At 43.3% G+C, this 19578-nt stretch overlaps 1 long non-coding RNA gene across 1 annotated transcript in view; it reads right to left on the bottom strand.

Annotated features, from left to right (window-relative positions):
* The window catches only part of LOC147748123 (uncharacterized), a 186247-nt gene extending 171364 nt beyond the window's left edge, over positions 1-14883 (bottom strand). The window contains exon 1 of the long non-coding RNA XR_015308701.1: positions 14856-14883. This is a non-coding gene — a long non-coding RNA (uncharacterized LOC147748123). The remainder of the gene's footprint in view (positions 1-14855) is intronic.
* Between the last annotated feature and the right edge of the window lie 4695 nt (positions 14884-19578).

Genomic DNA, 19578 nt, shown 5'->3' with positions numbered 1-19578 from the left:
CCATCTTTGTCTGCAGTGTCCAAGTGTGCTTTACTATGCAATCACACATATGTGCGCAGGGGTCCCTTGTGTGAGCTGTCCATCATAGTGGGAAGGTCACAAATGTTTTTGGGCTGATGAATGTTTTCCTGAATTTGTGCTGCAACTCGAGCGCTTGCTTTGTCTCCAGTGACCGTGTGAGTTACTATGCCATCGCACCGATGTGTGCACAGGTTCCTTGAGTAAGCTGTCCATCATAGTGGGTAAATTTAGGGAAGATGGTGCACTCCGCTAGTTGGTGGGCGGGGCCAAACGGGGGTCTTCTGTGCGTGTTCACATGCCTCTTATGTGTATGAATGGTCACAGACAGATGAGAGCACCAGATGGGGTGAAAGGAGCTCCTGGTGATAGGAGTTGTTTTTGGATGTAGCTTGTGAAAGTGAAGGATGCAAGTGCCTCTGTCCAGCATCACTGTTATCCACAGTAATTCTGTTGCCCCTCTCCCCATGATAATCCCTGATGACGTCAGCGCGCACAGCATGTGCAACATCTTCAGGGATTCCCAGGTGGTCAGGAAGCCATTTGCTTCCTGCGCCTGGAGGTGTTAATTTATTTTTGAGAGTCTTGGGGGTGTGGGGCCGCAAAGAGGCATCAGGGGAGAGGCAAGTGATTTTCCTCTCTCCTGATGTCTCTTTCCAGCCTCACGGTTGCGCACAGCATTGCGTTTGTGCGGTGGAAATGCCCCCACTAGCACCAGGGATTTCATTTTAGATTGTAGGAAGTGACCCCTTTTGCAAGGGTCGCTTCCTGGTGGGTTGGATTTTTAACTTAGATTTTCTGCCCCCCCCTTTTTGATGGCCCATCTGTGTGGATGTGATTTTGTGGGTAAATTTGTGTGTTGTTTGTTTATTTGTTATGTAGTTTGTGAAATGTAGTATTAATTTTTTTATTTCCTCTTTGTTTTTGATCCAGGCTTTTGCTGTTGCTATTGGTGTAGGTTGTGGTTCAGTTACTGCTGGTTTTGCAGCTTGTGTAGTTGCATGTGCTTGGTAAGTAAAAAAATGTTGTACTACTTTCCCTAGATGAATGTGTTTTTTTGAAAAGTCTAGTTATTGCTGTTTGTGTGGCTTTGTGGTTCTTGATTGTTAACTTTTTTTTGTATTGCTGCTTGATGTGTACTTTGTCTAATCTATACTTTTTTTTCTTTCTAGTGGGATTTCCTTTCTTTTTGCTGTGTTTCAGCAGAGTAGGTGCTGGTGAGTGTTCTTATATTTTGTTAGATTTGAATTGTTTTTAAAGTGTGTTGTTCTTTGCGTGAAGACTCTACCTTGTTTACTTCGTACTTTGCACAGTGTAGCTTGTTGTTCACTTGTGTGTGTAGTCTTCTTGCATAGCAAGGATAATGGCTGCTCGCAGAATGACTGCTCGGCACGTTGTTAGTTTGCTTTTTGAGACTTCCTCTGAGCATGGTCCAGACACTGACTCCGATTCGGAGCATGAGGAATTTGCAGAAGATTCAGGCAGTGAGTTTTCTCTTCGCATGGTATCTTCTTCATCGGATGATGATTCTTCTAGTGCTGATGAAGTGCCTGTGGTAGAGAGGGACATTGATGTGCCGGTAGAGAGGCAAGAGCCATCTGAGCGGCTGCCTAGGTCCTTAAGGTTTCGCTTACTTTCTCGTCGGGAAGAGGCAAGTGTGGTAAAGGCTGCGCCCAAAAAGCTTCACATTGCTGTTGTTCGCCAAGGGTTATCTGGTGCTGCTAGTCTTCCTGTTGTAGAGCAGCATGAGGCATCTGGTGCTGCTAGTCTTCCTGTTGTAGAGCAGCATGAGGCATCTGGTGCTGCTAGTCTTTCTGTTGTTGTTGAGCAGCAAGTGGCATCTGGGGAGGCGAGTTCCTCTGTTGATGTTGAGATGCAAGAGGCAGCTGGGGATGCTAGTGTTCCCGTTGATGTAGTGCAGCAAGAGGCAGCTGGGCTGCAGGCTAGGGTGGCTTCTTCTTCCGATATTAGTGATGACGTCTGGGTTGCCCCTGGCATGGTGCAGCCTGAATTGCCAGACTTCACTGGTGTTCCAGGGTGTAGAGTGAATACTGACAATTTTCTGCCAATTCAATTTTTTCAATTGTTTTTTGACGATGAGTTTTTGCAAGAGATTGTGGAGCAAACTAATTTGTATGCAGAGCAGTATTTGAGGGACCACAGTGCCAGCCTTAAGCCCCATTCTAGAGCTACCTATTGGTCTCCCACATGTGTTGAAGAGATGAAGAAGTTTTTGGGATTAATTTTTTTGACGGGCTTGCTAAGGAAGCCATCAATGTCTTCTTATTGGTCCACTAGTCCCTTGATGGCAACATCTATATTTCCAGCAGTTATGACTCGTGATCGGTATATGCTTCTTCTTCGCATGATGCATTTCGTTGATAATGATTTAGCGTTGCCACGTGATCACCCTGATTGTGACCGTCTTTTTAAGATTCGGCCTGTCCTTGATCACTTTGTTGATCGTTTTTCTGAGATCTTTGCTCCTGGAAAACAAATAGCTGTGGATGAGTCTTTGGTATTGTTCAAGGGCCGCTTGGTTTTTAGGCAATACATTCCTAGTAAGAGGGCACGCTATGGAATCAAACTGTATATGCTGTGTGACAGTGAGACTGGATACGTTTATAATTTCAGGGTGTACACCGGTAAGGATTCCAGCATTAACACTTCTGCTTGTCCGTCCACTTTTGGAGTGACTGAGAAAATTGTGTGGGAACTAGGCAGACGATTATTTAACAAAGGCCACCATTTATATGTAGATAACTTCTACACTAGTGTGCGTTTGTTCAAGGAATTGGCAAAAGTGGGCACTGTTGCTTGTGGCACGATGCGCAGTAACCGGAAAGGTTTCCCTATTGAACTTGTTTGCAAAAGGCTTGTGCGGGGACAGTCTACTGCATTGCGATGTGGTAAGCTTCTAGCTGTGAAGTTTTGTGACAGGAGAGATGTGTACATGCTGACTACAATCCATGATGAAAGCACTGAAGCTCTGCCTGTTTGGGGTGAGCGTGCTGAAGTGCGTAAACCTGTGTGCATTTTACAGTACAATAAGTACATGGGTGGTGTTGACAGAGTAGATCAGAGGTTGGAACCTTATGCTGCTCTACGAAAGTCTTACATTTGGTACAAGAAGTTGGCTATTCATCTTTTCCACTTGGCATCCTTTAATGCTTTCGTTGTGTTCCAGAAATCTTGTCCTGAGGTAAAGATGCCTTTTGTTAAGTTTCAGGAGACTATAATAGGCAGCCTTGTACTAGTGGAACAGGCAAGTGTCCCAAGATTTGGAGTGGTGGAGGAAGTTGCCAGACTGAAAGATCGCCACTTTCCAGAATACATTCCTCCCACAACTGCAAAAGACAATCCCACTAAAAGATGTAGAGTCTGTTGGCGAAGAGAAGTGCGGAGGGAGTCTCGTTTGTACTGCCCTGACTGTCCTTCAAAACCTGGATTGTGTGTGCCAGCTTGTTTTAAATCGTACCACACACAAAAGAAGTTTTGGGAGTTTCATTGAGCTTGTAAGTGTACTGTCTGGTCTGTATTCTGTAATATTTTTAGTCTGCTTTAAGGTGTGCATTGGTGCACAGCATTTAGTTTTTGACTTTGTGTTAGCAGATTTGTAGGTTTCATCATTTGATTTGTGGTATTTCTTTAAAAAAATCTAATTTCGATGGTGGTGTGTGCTGCATTATGCTTGGATTGTCTGTGTGCGTGGACTGGCGTTTGGCTGGTGGTGTGCGTAGTCTGGTGCTTGGCTGGCATAGTGCATGGATTTGAGTTGTGCTGGGGGGGTGAGTGGATTTTTGCTTGGCTGGCGGAGTGCATGGTTAGGTGCTTGGCTGGTGGTGTGAGTGGATGGCGCTTGGCTGGTGGTGTGCGTGAACTGGTGCTTGTCTGGCATAGTGCATGGATTGGAGTTGTGCTTGGGGGGTGCGTGGATTTTTGCTTGGCTGGCGGAGTGCATGGTTAGGTGCTTGGCTGGTGGTGTGAGTGGATGGCGCTTGGCTGGTGGTGTGCGTGGTCTGGTGCTTGGCTGGCATAGTGCATGGGTTGGAGTTGTGCTTGGGGGGTGCGTGGATTTTTGCTTGGCTGGCGGAGTGCATGGTTAGGTGCTTGGCTGGTGGTGTGAGTGGATGGCGCTTGGCTGGTGGTGTGTGTGAACTGGTGCTTGTCTGGCATAGTGCATGGATTGGAGTTGTGCTTGGGGGGTGCGTGGATTTTTGCTTGGCTGGCGGAGTGCATGGTTAGGTGCTTGGCTGTCGGTGTGAGTGCATGGAGCTTTGCTGGTTGTGTGCAAGGATTGGTGCTCGGCTGGCGGTGTGAATGGATGGTGCTTTGGTGTTTGTGTGCAAGGTTAGGTGCTTGGCTGGCGGTGAGTGTGGACAAGTGCTTGGTTGGTGGTGTTGGTGGACTTGCGCTTGGCTGGCGGTGTGTGAGTATTTACTTTCTGATGGTCACTACACACAGTGCTAGCTAAGTGCCACTCCACCCAGTCCATCAATTTGTGTATTTGCTGTGTCTGGAATGTGGGCGTGTGAATGTGATGGGCCCTTGAATGGCGCTGTCTGCTGGTGTGAGTGTTTTGATGTGAAGGGCCTGCGGCTGGCGGTGTGAATGTTTTGTATGTGTCACATGTATGAAAGGTGTGTGAATGGCCTGTAAAGAGGTTGGTGCCTTGTCGTGGCTTTACAGCTCACGAGCTGTGAGTCAATGGTTCAGTTTCTCGTTCTCCCAATTATTAGCAGTGCATTTCATTATTTGTGAATTTGCTTGCTAATTGAATTGTATATGCTGCACCTTCACTCACCCTCGTGCTAAATCCAACCAGTGTGTGTGTTTGAGGATTTGTTTGCTGTTTTTTTTTAATTTTTATATTTTTCAGTACGGGTGCTCTTTTTTTTTTTTTGTAAATGTTGTGATGTGTTCCTTTTGTGCATGGTGGTGTGATTGTTTTTCTTTGTTTTAGGTATGAAAGGAGTGTGAATGGCCTGTAAAGCGGTTGGTGCCTTGACGCTGGCTTTACAGCTCACGAGCTGCAAGTAATTGGTTCAGTTTCTTTGTCCATGTAATTGACAGTGCATTTCTTTTTTGGGAAATCTCTTGTTAATGTTTTTATATACTGAACCATCACTTGCCCTCGTGCCAAATCCAACCAGTATGTGTGTATGTGTTTGGAATTGATGGGCTACTAGGGAAACCTACCAAAACCATACATTTTTGAATTGTAGACACCTAGGTGCTTTCAAGGAGCTATGGCTTGTGTGGATCCTCCAACGTTCCTTTACCCAGAATTCCCTGCAAACCTCAATATTACTTAAAAAAAACAATGTTTTCAGCAATGTTTGTGTTGGAAAGCGTGCCATCACTGGGCTCACCCAAATTTCCTCCCTCCCAGCGTTCCCCCATGTCTCCCGGGAAAAATGGTACCTCACTTGCGTGGGTAGGCATAGTGGCTGCGACAGGAAACGGTTCAAATCGTACGGTGGTGAATTTACAATAACCAATAGCAACATTACCTTTTTTTGGGGGGGGGGGACTGAGTTTTTGGACCGGGGCTCGGCGGGCATCTTTGGAAAGTACCAAACCCAAACAGTTCTGAAAACTAGACACCCGGGGGAGTCCAGGGAGGTATGACATGCGTGAGTCCCCCAATGTTTTCCTACCCAGAAATCCCTGCAAACCATAAATTTTGGTTAAAAAAACAGTTTTCCAAACATTTTTGCGTGGGATCTCCGTGTCGGCACAAATGTCCAACCACCCAGCGTTCCCCTTGTTCTCCCGAGTTAAATGATACCTCACTTGTGTGGGTGGGCCCAAGGCCTGTGTCTAAGGCAGTGGGGCTTAATTTGTAAAACATAAATACTACTTTTTCAAAAGTCATTTTCGGACTGTTCTGCTTTGGGGCACCCACACAAGTGAGGTATCCTTTTACTCGGGAGAACAAGGTGAACGCTGGGTGGTAGGACATTTTTGCCGACACGGAGATCCCACGCAAAAAAGTTTGGAAAAGTGATATTTTTACCTCATTTTAAGGTTTGAAAGGAGGTCTGGGTAGGAAAACATTGGGGGACCTATGCATGCCATACCTCCCTGGACTCCCCCGGGTGTCTAGTTTTCAGAACTGTTTGGGTTTTGTACTTTCCAAAGAATACCACCGAGCCCCGGGCCAAAAACTCAGGTGCCCCCCCCCCCAAAATCAAGGTTGTTTTGCAATTGGCTATTGTAAATGCACCACCGTACGATTTGAACAGTTTCCTGTTGCAGCCACTATGCCTACCCACGCAAGTGAGGTACCATTTTTATCGGGAGACCTTGGGGAACGCTGGGTGGGCGGAAATTTGTGTGAGCCCAGTGACGCCACGCTTTCCCACACAAAAAAAGTGTGAAAAAACGGATTTTTTCAACATAAATTGAGGTTTGCAAGGGATTCTGGGTAAAGGAACGTTGGAGGATCCACGCAAGCCATACCTCCTTGGAAGCCCCCGGGTGTCTACTTCTCAGAAATGTGTGGGTTTGGTAGGTTTCCCTAGATGGGCGTCTAGCACGGGGCCAAAAACCCAGGTAACCCCTCTTGCAAAAGCTGGCGGTATTGACATTCAATACCGCCAGCTTTTGCAAGAGGGGTTACCTGGGTTTTTGGCCCCGTGCTAGACGCCCATCTAGGGAAACCTACCAAACCCACACATTTCTGAGAAGTAGACACCCGGGGGCTTCCAAGGAGGTATGGCTTGCGTGGATCCTCCAACGTTCCTTTACCCAGAATCCCTTGCAAACCTCAATTTATGTTGAAAAAATCCGTTTTTTCACACTTTTTTTGTGTGGGAAAGCGTGGCGTCACTGGGCTCACACAAATTTCCGCCCACCCAGCGTTCCCCCATGTCTCCCGATAAAAATGGTACCTCACTTGCGTGGGTAGGCATAGTGGCTGCAACAGGAAACTGTTCAAATCGTACGGTGGTGCATTTACAATAGCCAATTGCAAAACAACCTTGATTTTGGGGGGGGGGGGCACCTGAGTTTTTGGCCCGGGGCTCGGTGGTATTCTTTGGAAAGTACAAAACCCAAACAGTTCTGAAAACTAGACACCCGGGGGAGTCCAGGGAGGTATGGCATGCATAGGTCCCCCAATGTTTTCCTACCCAGACCTCCTTTCAAACCTTAAAATTAGGTAAAAATATCACTTTTCCAAACTTTTTTGCGTGGGATCTCCGTGTCGGCAAAAATGTCCTACCACCCAGCGTTCACCTTGTTCTCCCGAGTAAAAGGATACCTCACTTGTGTGGGTGCCCCAAAGCAGAACAGTCCGAAAATGACTTTTGAAAAAGTAGTATTTATGTTTTACAAATTAAGCCCCACTGCCTTAGACACAGGCCTTGGGCCCACCCACACAAGTGAGGTATCATTTAACTCGGGAGAACAAGGGGAACGCTGGGTGGTTGGACATTTGTGCCGACACGGAGATCCCACGCAAAAATGTTTGGAAAACTGTTTTTTTAACCAAAATTTATGGTTTGCAGGGATTTCTGGGTAGGAAAACATTGGGGGACTCACGCATGCCATACCTCCCTGGACTCCCCCGGGTGTCTAGTTTTCAGAACTGTTTGGGTTTGGTACTTTCCAAAGATGCCCGCCGAGCCCCGGTCCAAAAACTCAGTCCCCCCCCCCCCCCAAAAAAGGTAATGTTGCTATTGGTTATTGTAAATTCACCACCGTACGATTTGAACCGTTTCCTGTCGCAGCCACTATGCCTACCCAGGCAAGTGAGGTACCATTTTTCCCGGGAGACATGGGGGAACGCTGGGTGGGTGGAAATTTGTTGATCCACGCAGATTCCAGAACTTTCCACCACTGAAATGTCAGGAAAATGTGGTTTTTTTGTCAAAATCTTATCTTTGCAAGGGATTATGGGTAACAAAACCTGGGGGTAGGCAGAGGAGTCACCCCATCCTGAATTCCCCTGGGTGTCTATTTTTCAAAAATGTATAGGTTTGCTAGGTTTCCCTAGGTGCTGGCAGAGCCAGGGCGCAAAAACTAAAGGTAGTCTTTTTGTCCAAGAAGCTCAAAATTTCACTGGAAAATTGAGGTGCGACCATGTTGCGTTTTGCGCTGTTTCCTGTCGCAGCCACTATGCCTACCCAGGCAAGTGAGGTACCATTTTTCCCGGGAGACATGGGGGAACGCTGGGTGGGTGGAAATTTGTTGATCCACGCAGATTCCAGAACTTTCCACCACTGAAATGTCAGGAAAATGTGTTTTTTTTGTCAAAATCTTAGCTTTGCAAGGGATTCTGGGTAACAAAACCTGGGGGTAGGCAGAGGAGTCACCCCATCCTGAATTCCCCAGGGTGTCTACTTTTCAAAAATGTATAGGTTTGCTAGGTTTCCCTAGGTGCTGGCAGAGCCAGGGCGCAAAAACTAAAGGTAGTCTTTTTGTCCAAGAAGCTCAAAATTTCACAGGAAAATTGAGGTGCGACCATGTTGCGTTTTGCGCTGTTTCCTGTCGCAGCCACTATGCCTACCCAGGCAAGTGAGGTACCATTTTTCCCGGGAGACATGGGGGAACGCTGGGTGGGTGGAAATTTGTTGATCCACGCAGATTCCAGAACTTTCCACCACTGAAATGTCAGGAAAATGTGTTTTTTTTGTCAAAATCTTAGCTTTGCAAGGGATTCTGGGTAACAAAACCTGGGGGTAGGCAGAGGAGTCACTCCATCCTGAATTCCCCAGGGTGTCTACTTTTCAAAAATGTATAGGTTTGCTAGGTTTCCCTAGGTGCTGGCAGAGCCAGGGCGCAAAAACTAAAGGTAGTCTTTTTGTCCAAGAAGCTCAAAATTTCACAGGAAAATTGAGGTGCGACCATGTTGCGTTTTGCGCTGTTTCCTGTCGCAGCCACTATGCCTACCCAGGCAAGTGAGGTACCATTTTTCCCGGGAGACATGGGGGAACGCTGGGTGGGTGGAAATTTGTTGATCCACGCAGATTCCAGAACTTTCCACCACTGAAATGTCAGGAAAATGTGTTTTTTTTGTCAAAATCTTAGCTTTGCAAGGGATTCTGGGTAACAAAACCTGAGGGTAGGCAGAGGAGTCACCCCATCCTGAATTCCCCAGGGTGTCTACTTTTCAAAAATGTATAGGTTTGCTAGGTTTCCCTAGGTGCTGGCAGAGCCAGGGCGCAAAAACTAAAGGTAGTCTTTTTGTCCAAGAAGCTCAAAATTTCACAGGAAAATTGAGGTGCGACCATGTTGCGTTTTGCGCTGTTTCCTGTCGCAGCCACTATGCCTACCCAGGCAAGTGAGGTACCATTTTTCCCGGGAGACATGGGGGAACACTGGGTGGGTGGAAATTTGTTGATCCACGCAGATTCCAGAACTTTCCACCACTGAAATGTCAGGAAAATGTGTTTTTTTGTCAAAATCTTAGCTTTGCAAGGGATTCTGGGTAACAAAACCTGGGGGTAGGCAGAGGAGTCACCCCATCCTGAATTCCCCAGGGTGTCTACTTTTCAAAAATGTATAGGTTTGCTAGGTTTCCCTAGGTGCTGGCAGAGCCAGGGCGCAAAAACTAAAGGTAGTCTTTTTGTCCAAGAAGCTCAAAATTTCACAGGAAAATTAAGGTGCGACCATGTTGCGTTTTGCGCTGTTTCCTGTCGCAGCCACTATGCCTACCCAGGCAAGTGAGGTACCATTTTTCCCGGGAGACATGGGGGAACGCTGGGTGGGTGGAAATTTGTTGATCCACGCAGATTCCAGAACTTTCCACCACTGAAATGTCAGGAAAATGTGTTTTTTTTGTCAAAATCTTAGCTTTGCAAGGGATTCTGGGTAACAAAACCTGGGGGTAGGCAGAGGAGTCACCCCATCCTGAATTCCCCAGGGTGTCTACTTTTCAAAAATGTATAGGTTTGCTAGGTTTCCCTAGGTGCTGGCAGAGCCAGGGCGCAAAAACTAAAGGTAGTCTTTTTGTCCAAGAAGCTCAAAATTTCACAGGAAAATTAAGGTGCGACCATGTTGCGTTTTGCGCTGTTTCCTGTCGCAGCCACTATGCCTACCCAGGCAAGTGAGGTACCATTTTTCCCGGGAGACATGGGGGAACGCTGGGTGGGTGGAAATTTGTTGATCCACGCAGATTCCAGAACTTTCCACCACTGAAATGTCAGGAAAATGTGTTTTTTTTGTCAAAATCTTATCTTTGCAAGGGATTCTGGGTAACAAAACCTGGGGGTAGGCAGAGGAGTCACCCCACCCTGAGTTCCCCTGGGTATCTACTTTTCAAAAATGTATAGGTTTGCTACGTTTCCCTAGGTGCTGGCAGAGCCAGGGCGCAAAAACTAAAGGTAGTCTTTTTGTCCAAAGAGCTCAAAATTTCACAGGAAAATTAAGGTGCGACCATGTTGCGTTTTGCGCTGTTTCCTGTCGCAGCCACTATGCCTACCCATGCAAGTGAGGTACCATTTTTCCCGGGAGACATGGGGGAACGCTGGGTGGGTGGGAATTTGTTGATCCACGCAGATTCCAGAACTTTCCACCACAGAAATATCAGGAAAATGTGTTTTTTTTGTCAAAATCTTAGCTTTGCAAGGGATTCTGGGTAACAAAACCTGAGGGTAGGCAGAGGAGTCACCCCATCCTGAATTTCCCAGGGTGTCTACTTTTCAAAAATGTATAGGTTTGCTAGGTTTCCCTAGGTGCAGGCAGAGCCAGGGCGCAAAAACTAAAGGTAGTCTCTTTGTCCAAAGAGCTCAAAATTTCACAGGAAAATTGAGGTGCGACCCTGTTGCGTTTTGCGCTGTTTCCTGTCGCAGCCACTATGCCTACCCAGGCAAGTGAGGTACCATTTTTCCCGGGAGACATGGGGGAACGCTGGGTGGGTGGAAATTTGTTGATCCACGCAGATTCCAGAACTTTCCACCACTGAAATGTCAGGAAAATGTGTTTTTTTTGTCAAAATCTTATCTTTGCAAGGGATTCTGGGTAACAAAACCTGGGGGTAGGCAGAGGAGTCACCCCACCCTGAGTTCCCCTGGGTATCTACTTTTCAAAAATGTATAGGTTTGCTACGTTTCCCTAGGTGCTGGCAGAGCCAGGGCGCAAAAACTAAAGGTAGTCTTTTTGTCCAAAGAGCTCAAAATTTCACAGGAAAATTAAGGTGCGACCATGTTGCGTTTTGCGCTGTTTCCTGTCGCAGCCACTATGCCTACCCATGCAAGTGAGGTACCATTTTTCCCGGGAGACATGGGGGAACGCTGGGTGGGTGGGAATTTGTTGATCCACGCAGATTCCAGAACTTTCCACCACAGAAATATCAGGAAAATTTGTTTTTTTTGTCAAAATCTTAGCTTTGCAAGGGATTCTGGGTAACAAAACCTGAGGGTAGGCAGAGGAGTCACCCCATCCTGAATTCCCCTGGGTGTCTACTTTTCAAAAATGTATAGGTTTGCTAGGTTTCCCTAGGTGCAGGCAGAGCCAGGGCGCAAAAACTAAAGGTAGTCTCTTTGTCCAAAGAGCTCAAAATTTCACAGGAAAATTGAGGTGCGACCATGTTGCGTTTTGCGCTGTTTCCTGTCGCAGCCACTATGCCTACCCAGGCAAGTGAGGTACCATTTTTCCCGGGAGACATGGGGGAACGCTGGGTGGGTGGAAATTTGTTGATCCACGCAGATTCCAGAACTTTCCACCACTGAAATGTCAGGAAAATGTGTTTTTTTTGTCAAAATCTTATCTTTGCAAGGGATTCTGGGTAACAAAACCTGGGGGAGTTCCCCTGGGTGTCTACTTTTCAAAAATGTATAGGTTTGCAAGGTTTCCCTAGATGCCGGCAGAGCTAGGGTGCCAAAACTACAGGTAGGCACTTTGCCAAAAAAGGGTCAATTTGTAACTGCAAAATTTAGGTGTGAGCACGTTGCATTTTTCGCCGTTTCCTGTCGCAGGCACAAGGCCAACCCACACAAGTGAGGTACCGTTTTTATCGGGAGAATTGGGGTAATTCAAATTTGTAAATTAACTGTTATTACCCATTGAGCTTTCATGCATTTCTCCCTTTCAATGAAACACATTGTGTTTAAAAAAAAAATTTTTTGAAAAATGACCAATAATTCTCATGCTAGTATGAGTATTCCCAATTTTGAAAATTAGCAATTATATACTGTTTCTGAACTCTATAATTTGTACCCAATTCAGAAATACCTAGGTGACTTTCATACAGATTTTTCCATGTATACATTTTCCAAAACAAAGTGCTCTATACCCGGTAAATGAAAAAATACCATTGCAAGTTGCTCCTCAGTTTTTGGATCTGGGTTTGTCGGGTTCTTGGTGACACTACAAGTCCTATATATCCCCACAACCAGGAAGGTCTAACGGACATAACGGTATATTGCTTTCCAAGAGTTCTCAAAATTAGAAAAAGTTATAGGTGAAAACGTTGAGACAAAAGGCTGTTTTTTTAAACAAATTTTCATTTTTTTCGATATTTAACTGTTAGTTTCTATAAAGAAACCTTCATGGATTTAGACAAATGACCCCTTTCAGAATTCAGAATTTTGTGTACTTTTCGAAAATGTACAGCATTCCAGGATCCATTATTGCTTTCAAACTCTTTTCTACCATTAACTGGAAGGAGGTAGAAAGCTCTAAAAATAGCAAAAATAGGCTATGTCACAGAAAAATGCCAATACTGTGTGAAAAATGTCGGTTCTCTGACAAAAGACTGTTATTCCCTAAAAGCTATGAAAATGGAGATTTCAGCCCCACAAACCCTTTTTTGATAACGTTTTTAGGGAAAAACCCAGAGGCTTTCATTTGCAGCCCGTTTTTCCAATTTTTCTGAAAAAAACAAAAAAAATCACTATATTTTGGTTACTTTCTGGGACCCCTCCAAGAGAATCCAGAAACCCTGGGCACCTTTGGATTCCACATGATGTTGGAAGAAAAGGACGCAAATTTGGCGTGGATACCTTATGTGGTCAAAAAGTTACAGGGGCCTAAGCGCGCACTACCCCAAATTGCCAAAAAAGGGCTCAGCACAGGAGGGGAAAAGGCCTAGCAGCGAAGGGGTTAAAATTTCCGAGAAAGTATAAAAGTTAGGATGTGGTTTACTTATAGATTTGTTGAAGGAGTTGTACCATCCCTCTATGGAATTATTTGTTTTTTCTCCTCCCTCAAAGCAGGTCAAGTAGCAGTTCCACCACTTCACATTGAAACGTGGTTTCCTCCTGTGACCTGACCTGCTTAGATGGCTAATCCATGTGTCTTCAAAGTAATTTAAAAGGGGTGCCAATTTTTCCTCGTTTGTAGTAAAATAGTCAGATTCAGTAATAGATGTGTATTATTTATCTACACTGTCAAGAGGGACAAAAAAAGTTAGTTTCTTCAATTCAAATTGTAGTTTACTTTCTGATATATAATCCTCAACTAAGGATGTTCTTTAAAATTTTCACCAATATCGCAGTGAAAAGTGAAAAAAATCCTTGAATTTAGGTATCCGTGTACATTTTGATAATTGTTTTAATCATAGGTAATTCAAAGTCAATTAAAACTTTTTTAGGACATTTCTTAATGGTTTTAGCTTTTAGCACTGACAAAAATTCAGTATATGTTGAGGATTGTTTACCAAGAAGTAAACTGTACACTAAGGGCACTTCTGTTTGATTAATGTAGGCATGAATAGTGTATATTTGGGTGAATTGATGGGGCGTGGATCTAAACGTCCCATCCATCATCCAAATATCACTACTCTCCAACTTAACAAGATTATGTTGTATGCTAAAGATTAATATTCTTTTAAATAGGGTTTTTGTTGTCATGCAAAACAAAGGGTTAATTAGTAATGGTTACAGAAAGTTCAAGTAGTATGTTAATGTTAGAAAAGTTTTGGGGTGTTACACGTAAGGGGTTACTTGCCTGTTTATTACGCTGAATAATTCTGCGTGCGTTGGGGATTGTGGGTATTCAACTTGCTACATGTGTTGAATGTTTTGATACACCTCCCCCAAAACTGAGCCACAGGGTTCATTGAAGGTGGATGCCATGGCTTTAATTTCATTTACATTCTTCCTAATCTCTATCGCCATTGCAGAGGCAGAGTGGTTATGCTCTGTGGTTCTTTCAACAGTGTCACCAAGAGTAACTGCTCTTCCTGTGCAATGGGATGAGTAATAAAGCACACACCTCCAATGACACCTAGGCTCAGTTAATCTCTCCTTACATTAAACGTACCAACTGTGACTTAACAGTCTATTTCCATGGCTTGATTGCATATCTTTGGCTTCTTTCCTTGCTGCCATTCACTGTAGAAAGACAAAGAGAAGGGGATTGTTTTATCGATTTTAAGTGTTGTTGTTTTAACAAATCATTTGCCTGCAAGTGAAAAGTTAGTGCACATTGTTTATTTTACATCTTTATTTTTTTAAATAATTGTACCAGGTTTTAATTGCATTGGCTTGATAATGTTTTTTTTGGAATAGTTTCCTGCTTTTGTTCCTTGGATGAAAAAAGGTTTAAATTTGGTGCGATTTTACAGAATGGTAAAGGTTACCTTTTTAAGGTTTTTCTGTTGTCTTGTTGAAAAGGCCTGGTGTATTTGCTGGTTTATTTGGGATTTTTTTTTAAGTTATTCACTATGTTGTTTTAGGTGGTTTTGATTCTTTGGTTCTGTTAAAAATGAAGAAATGTTATTAGTTTGTTATATATTTTTTTGTTTGGCAAATAGCCTGCAAAGAAAGTCATTTTGCTTTTGTTTATGAGGCTGACATTTTTACTGCAAAGATACTTTTTAAAATAAAATAATTCTGTAATTGAAACCTGCAAAGAAAAACCATTATGTTGTTTTTGAATATTTTTACCTTGTATAGTTTGGCTTCTTCATTGGTGATGGGCTTTGTAGTTTGCTGTGATTGATGAATGTGTTCCTCTATTCTATTCGTTGCTCGGTTCTCTTCTGTTGAAGGTGAAAATAGAGAAACAGTATAACAGCTAAAAGCGAGGTCTGCCTTCCCAGGTGCAGTGCACAAACAGAAGGATCCAGGCTGCTGGCAGGGATGGTGTTTAGAAAGCAGTGAGTGTTCACCATGCCGGGCAGAGTTAATTCAGGCATCCCCCATAAACACAGCGGAGAAGGGGTCAGTGAGAGAAGGCAGGAGGCCGAAAAGAGCACACAGGGAACACCAGAGTTTACATGTTAAAGGAAAAAAAACGAGAATAAAAAAGCTGGTAATAATGATGAAAGCATTTAACATGTGTGTATGGCGGCTCATGAAGTGGGCACCATGATGATAGATTAAAAAAAATATGAAACTAGGTGCCCCCTTTGGCGCCGCAGTGATAAAATATCCCTAGGCCAAAACAAAGTAAGTAGTCCTAGAACGAAAGAGTTAAACACTTGCTGCGTGTCAAAACAGTAGTTGGTCGGTGCTGCTTCCGATACATCGGAAGTGATGTATCGAAAGAGCCAACCAAAAATAGCCAGAAAAGAAGAAGAATGGAGGAGTTACCCAATGGCAAGCAGCAGCCGGGATTACCCTCTGTATTCTGTTTACCCCAGGTCTTGCAGACTGACCTAAAACAGCTACAACAACCTAGTGCAAGTGTGCATGTCAATTTAAATAAATGTGAAAAAATACTAGCTTTAGCATTTTTTTTACTTGCCTCAAAAATAAATGTGGATAAATACAGATAAAATGACCAAAAAATAAATATGGATAAATACAGACGGAAATGTGAGAAAAATAAATACCATAAAACCCGGAGCCCTAATCATGGATAGTGGATTAAAGGACTGCTCAAGACCCTTGGTGAAGTGTGGGATTGTACGTAAGTCCAAGAGTTGAAAAAAGAAGACATCTAAAGGTAAGAAACCCAACTTTTTATTTATAATTTTTTCTTTTTAAATATCAATTGAATTACCAGAATTCTTTGTCAAAACAGGGAATAAATGAGGTTTAGGAGTTAGTGTAGATTAGAAATGTAGGATGTGTGCAATATTATATAGGTAGTCTGAATCCGCCATCAACTAAAATTGTTGAATTGCACCCAATAGTTACTCTGACATTTCTTTTCTTCTTTTAGAGATTTGTGGGTTGAGACTACCAGTTCCTGATTGTGCTATTCTCATTTCTCGGAAACTTTGTTTCTTCTTTAAAATTTCCAAGAAAGTATAGAAGTTAGGAGGTGGTTTACTTATAGATTTGTTGAAGGAGATGTACCATCCCTCTATGGAATTATTTGTTTTTTCTCCTCCCTCAAAGCAGGTCAAGTAGCAGTTCCACCACTTCACATTGAAACGTGGTTTCCTCCTGTGACCTGACCTGCTTAGATGGCTAATCCATGTGTCTTCAAAGTAATTTAAAAGGGGTGCCAATTTTTCCTCGTTTGTAGTAAAATAGTCAGATTCAGTAATAGATGTGTATTATTTATCTACACTGTCAAGAGGGACAAAAAAAGTTAGTTTCTTCAATTCAAATTGTAGTTTACTTTCTGATATATAATCCTCAACTAAGGATGTTCTTTAAAATTTTCAACAATATCGCAGTGAAAAGTGAAAAAAATCCTTGAATTTAGGTATCCGTGTACATTTTGATAATTGTTTTAATCATAGGTAATTCAAAGTCAATTAAAACTTTTTTAGGACATTTCTTAATGGTTTTAGCTTTTAGCACTGACAAAAATTCAGTATATGTTGAGGATTGTTTACCAAGAAGTAAACTGTACACTAAGGGCACTTCTGTTTGATTAATGTAGGCATGAATAGTGTATATTTGGGTGAATTGATGGGGCGTGGATCTAAACGTCCCATCCATCATCCAAATATCACTACTCTCCAACTTAACAAGATTATGTTGTATGCTAAAGATTAATATGCTTTTAAATAGGGTTTTTGTTGTCATGCAAAACAAAGGGTTAATTAGTAATGGTTACAGAAAGTTCAAGTAGTATGTTAATGTTAGAAAAGTTTTGGGGTGTTACACGTAAGGGGTTACTTGCCTGTTTATTACGCTGAATAATTCTGCGTGCGTTGGGGATTGTGGGTATTCAACTTGCTACATGTGTTGAATGTTTTGATACACCTCCCCCAAAACTGAGCCACAGGGTTCATTGAAGGTGGATGCCATGGCTTTAATTTCATTTACATTCTTCCTAATCTCTATCGCCATTGCAGAGGCAGAGTGGTTATGCTCTGTGGTTCTTTCAACAGTGTCACCAAGAGTAACTGCTCTTCCTGTGCAATGGGATGAGTAATAAAGCACACACCTCCAATGACACCTAGGCTCAGTTAATCTCTCCTTACATTAAACGTACCAACTGTGACTTAACAGTCTATTTCCATGGCTTGATTGCATATCTTTGGCTTCTTTCCTTGCTGCCATTCACTGTAGAAAGACAAAGAGAAGGGGATTGTTTTATCGATTTTAAGTGTTGTTGTTTTAACAAATCATTTGCCTGCAAGTGAAAAGTTAGTGCACATTGTTTATTTTACATCTTTATTTTTTTAAATAATTGTACCAGGTTTTAATTGCATTGGCTTGATAATGTTTTTTTTTTAATAGTTTCCTGCTTTTGTTCCTTGGATGAAAAAAGGTTTAAATTTGGTGCGATTTTACAGAATGGTAAAGGTTACCTTTTTAAGGTTTTTCTGTTGTCTTGTTGAAAAGGCCTGGTGTATTTGCTGGTTTATTTGGGATTTTTTTTTAAGTTATTCACTATGTTGTTTTAGGTGGTTTTGATTCTTTGGTTCTGTTAAAAATGAAGAAATGTTATTAGTTTGTTATATATTTTTTTGTTTGGCAAATAGCCTGCAAAGAAAGTCATTTTGCTTTTGTTTATGAGGCTGACATTTTTACTGCAAAGATACTTTTTAAAATAAAATACTTCTGTAATTGAAACCTGCAAAGAAAAACCATTATGTTGTTTTTGAATATTTTTACCTTGTATAGTTTGGCTTCTTCATTGGTGACGGGCTTTGTAGTTTGCTGTGATTGATGAATGTGTTCCTCTATTCTTGTTGATGTATATGGTTTAATCTGTTGAGAAGGTAAAAGAAAATCAAAATGTTTGACTGTATGCTTGACAAATTACAGAAATAAAAAAAAGGAAATGTACAGTTTTTTGTAAATTTTATGGGGCCGATTCTGATCTGGGTCGGAAATCACTCAGACTGAGCCGGATCCGGGGTGTTTTCTGACCGATCCGGATTCCTACAGTCCAAACGAGCGAGTATGAAGCGGCCGTATGCTGTCGGGCTCGTTTCGGTTGGACTCCCATTGAAGTCAATGGGAGTCGGTCGTACAACGAGTACATGGGCTCCCATTGACTGAATGGGTACGTTCCGGACAAGTGCGACCCCTGTAGTGTGTACGAGTCGGTGCCATCCGCACCGTACATGCCTGTGTTGGGGAGACCCATGGGTCTCCCCCTGTGTCTGAGCCATAAGGCTGCGGGTAACAGGGGGTCCGATGCGGACCCCCAAAGTCCAGCTCCGGGAGCTTTTGTGAGCCGGAAGCTCCGACTCAATCCGGCTGTTCAAATCGCGCATCGTACTGGCTCGGTCGGAATACGCCTCCATTGCTGCCACGGTTAGCTTACGGCCGAGACGTATGGAGCGGTGTAGTGTAGTTCCTAGTTTCCCACTAGGCCCTGCGCATTGGAATAACATAAACAGTAGTATCGACGTGGAACTGCGGATATTCCAGGCCTCCACTGACTATGCTAAACTTAATTGGGTTGTGTTACCAACTAGCTCAGAGGTCACTGGAAACTTTCTTCTCTGCATAGGAAGTGATCAGCTTCCATGGCACAGACAAGAAGGGATTCAGCTTTCCAACAACCGTGCAACATGACAACTTTGCTCCTCAGATCAAGAGTCAATCTCTAGGGTCGTGTGAAACAATAGACATGTATTTCACTCAGTCAGTCTAGTGCAGTTTACTTTCACGAGATGTAGAGAATAGAGAGACGGGCGTTTGTCAATAAAGGGTTAACATTTATTGAACAGTCTTTCTTCTCGTACAAGAGAAATGTATTGCCACAATTGCAATAATTGTTATTATAAAAAGTACGTACAGTAAGATAAGTATTGCGAAATAGAACTGTAAAAGCATTGATATGGTTTCTTAGCCATACAATGGTTTAAAAGTAATAAAACATATATACAGTCATATATACATTAGGCTAACATACTCAACTGGTGCTTCTAACTAAGCCTACCCCAGTGTGCCTGACCTAAGCCTAACACGTGAAAGGGGAGTAAGTAAGTAGCTTTAAGTTAAGTTGGTTTTGCCAAGGTTTGTTTCAAGAATTCTCGGTTTAGTCAACACCATACCTCTGAATAGAATGATGGAGGATTGGTATCTCCTTCAGGGGTCTCTCTCGATATCCCAGTCACCCGCGAGGGTAGACCGGAAACGCCGTGGCTGGATTTCTCTGCAGGAGAAAGGCAGCGGCTTCTCTTCAGCGCGTCGAGGAAGGAGGGGGGACAGCGTCCGCGGGCAGCTGGAATCTGCTGGATGTCTTCGCAGAGGGACGGCTGTTCAGCTCCTAAGCGTACTGCACCATAGTTTGCGCTTTAGCAGC

Source organism: Lissotriton vulgaris, chromosome 1_1, assembly GCF_964263255.1.
Source record: "Lissotriton vulgaris chromosome 1_1, aLisVul1.2, whole genome shotgun sequence".
NCBI lineage: Eukaryota > Metazoa > Chordata > Amphibia > Caudata > Salamandridae > Lissotriton > Lissotriton vulgaris.
The sequence above is the reverse complement of the archived record's forward strand: the minus strand, read 5'-3'. Positions and strand labels throughout refer to the sequence as shown.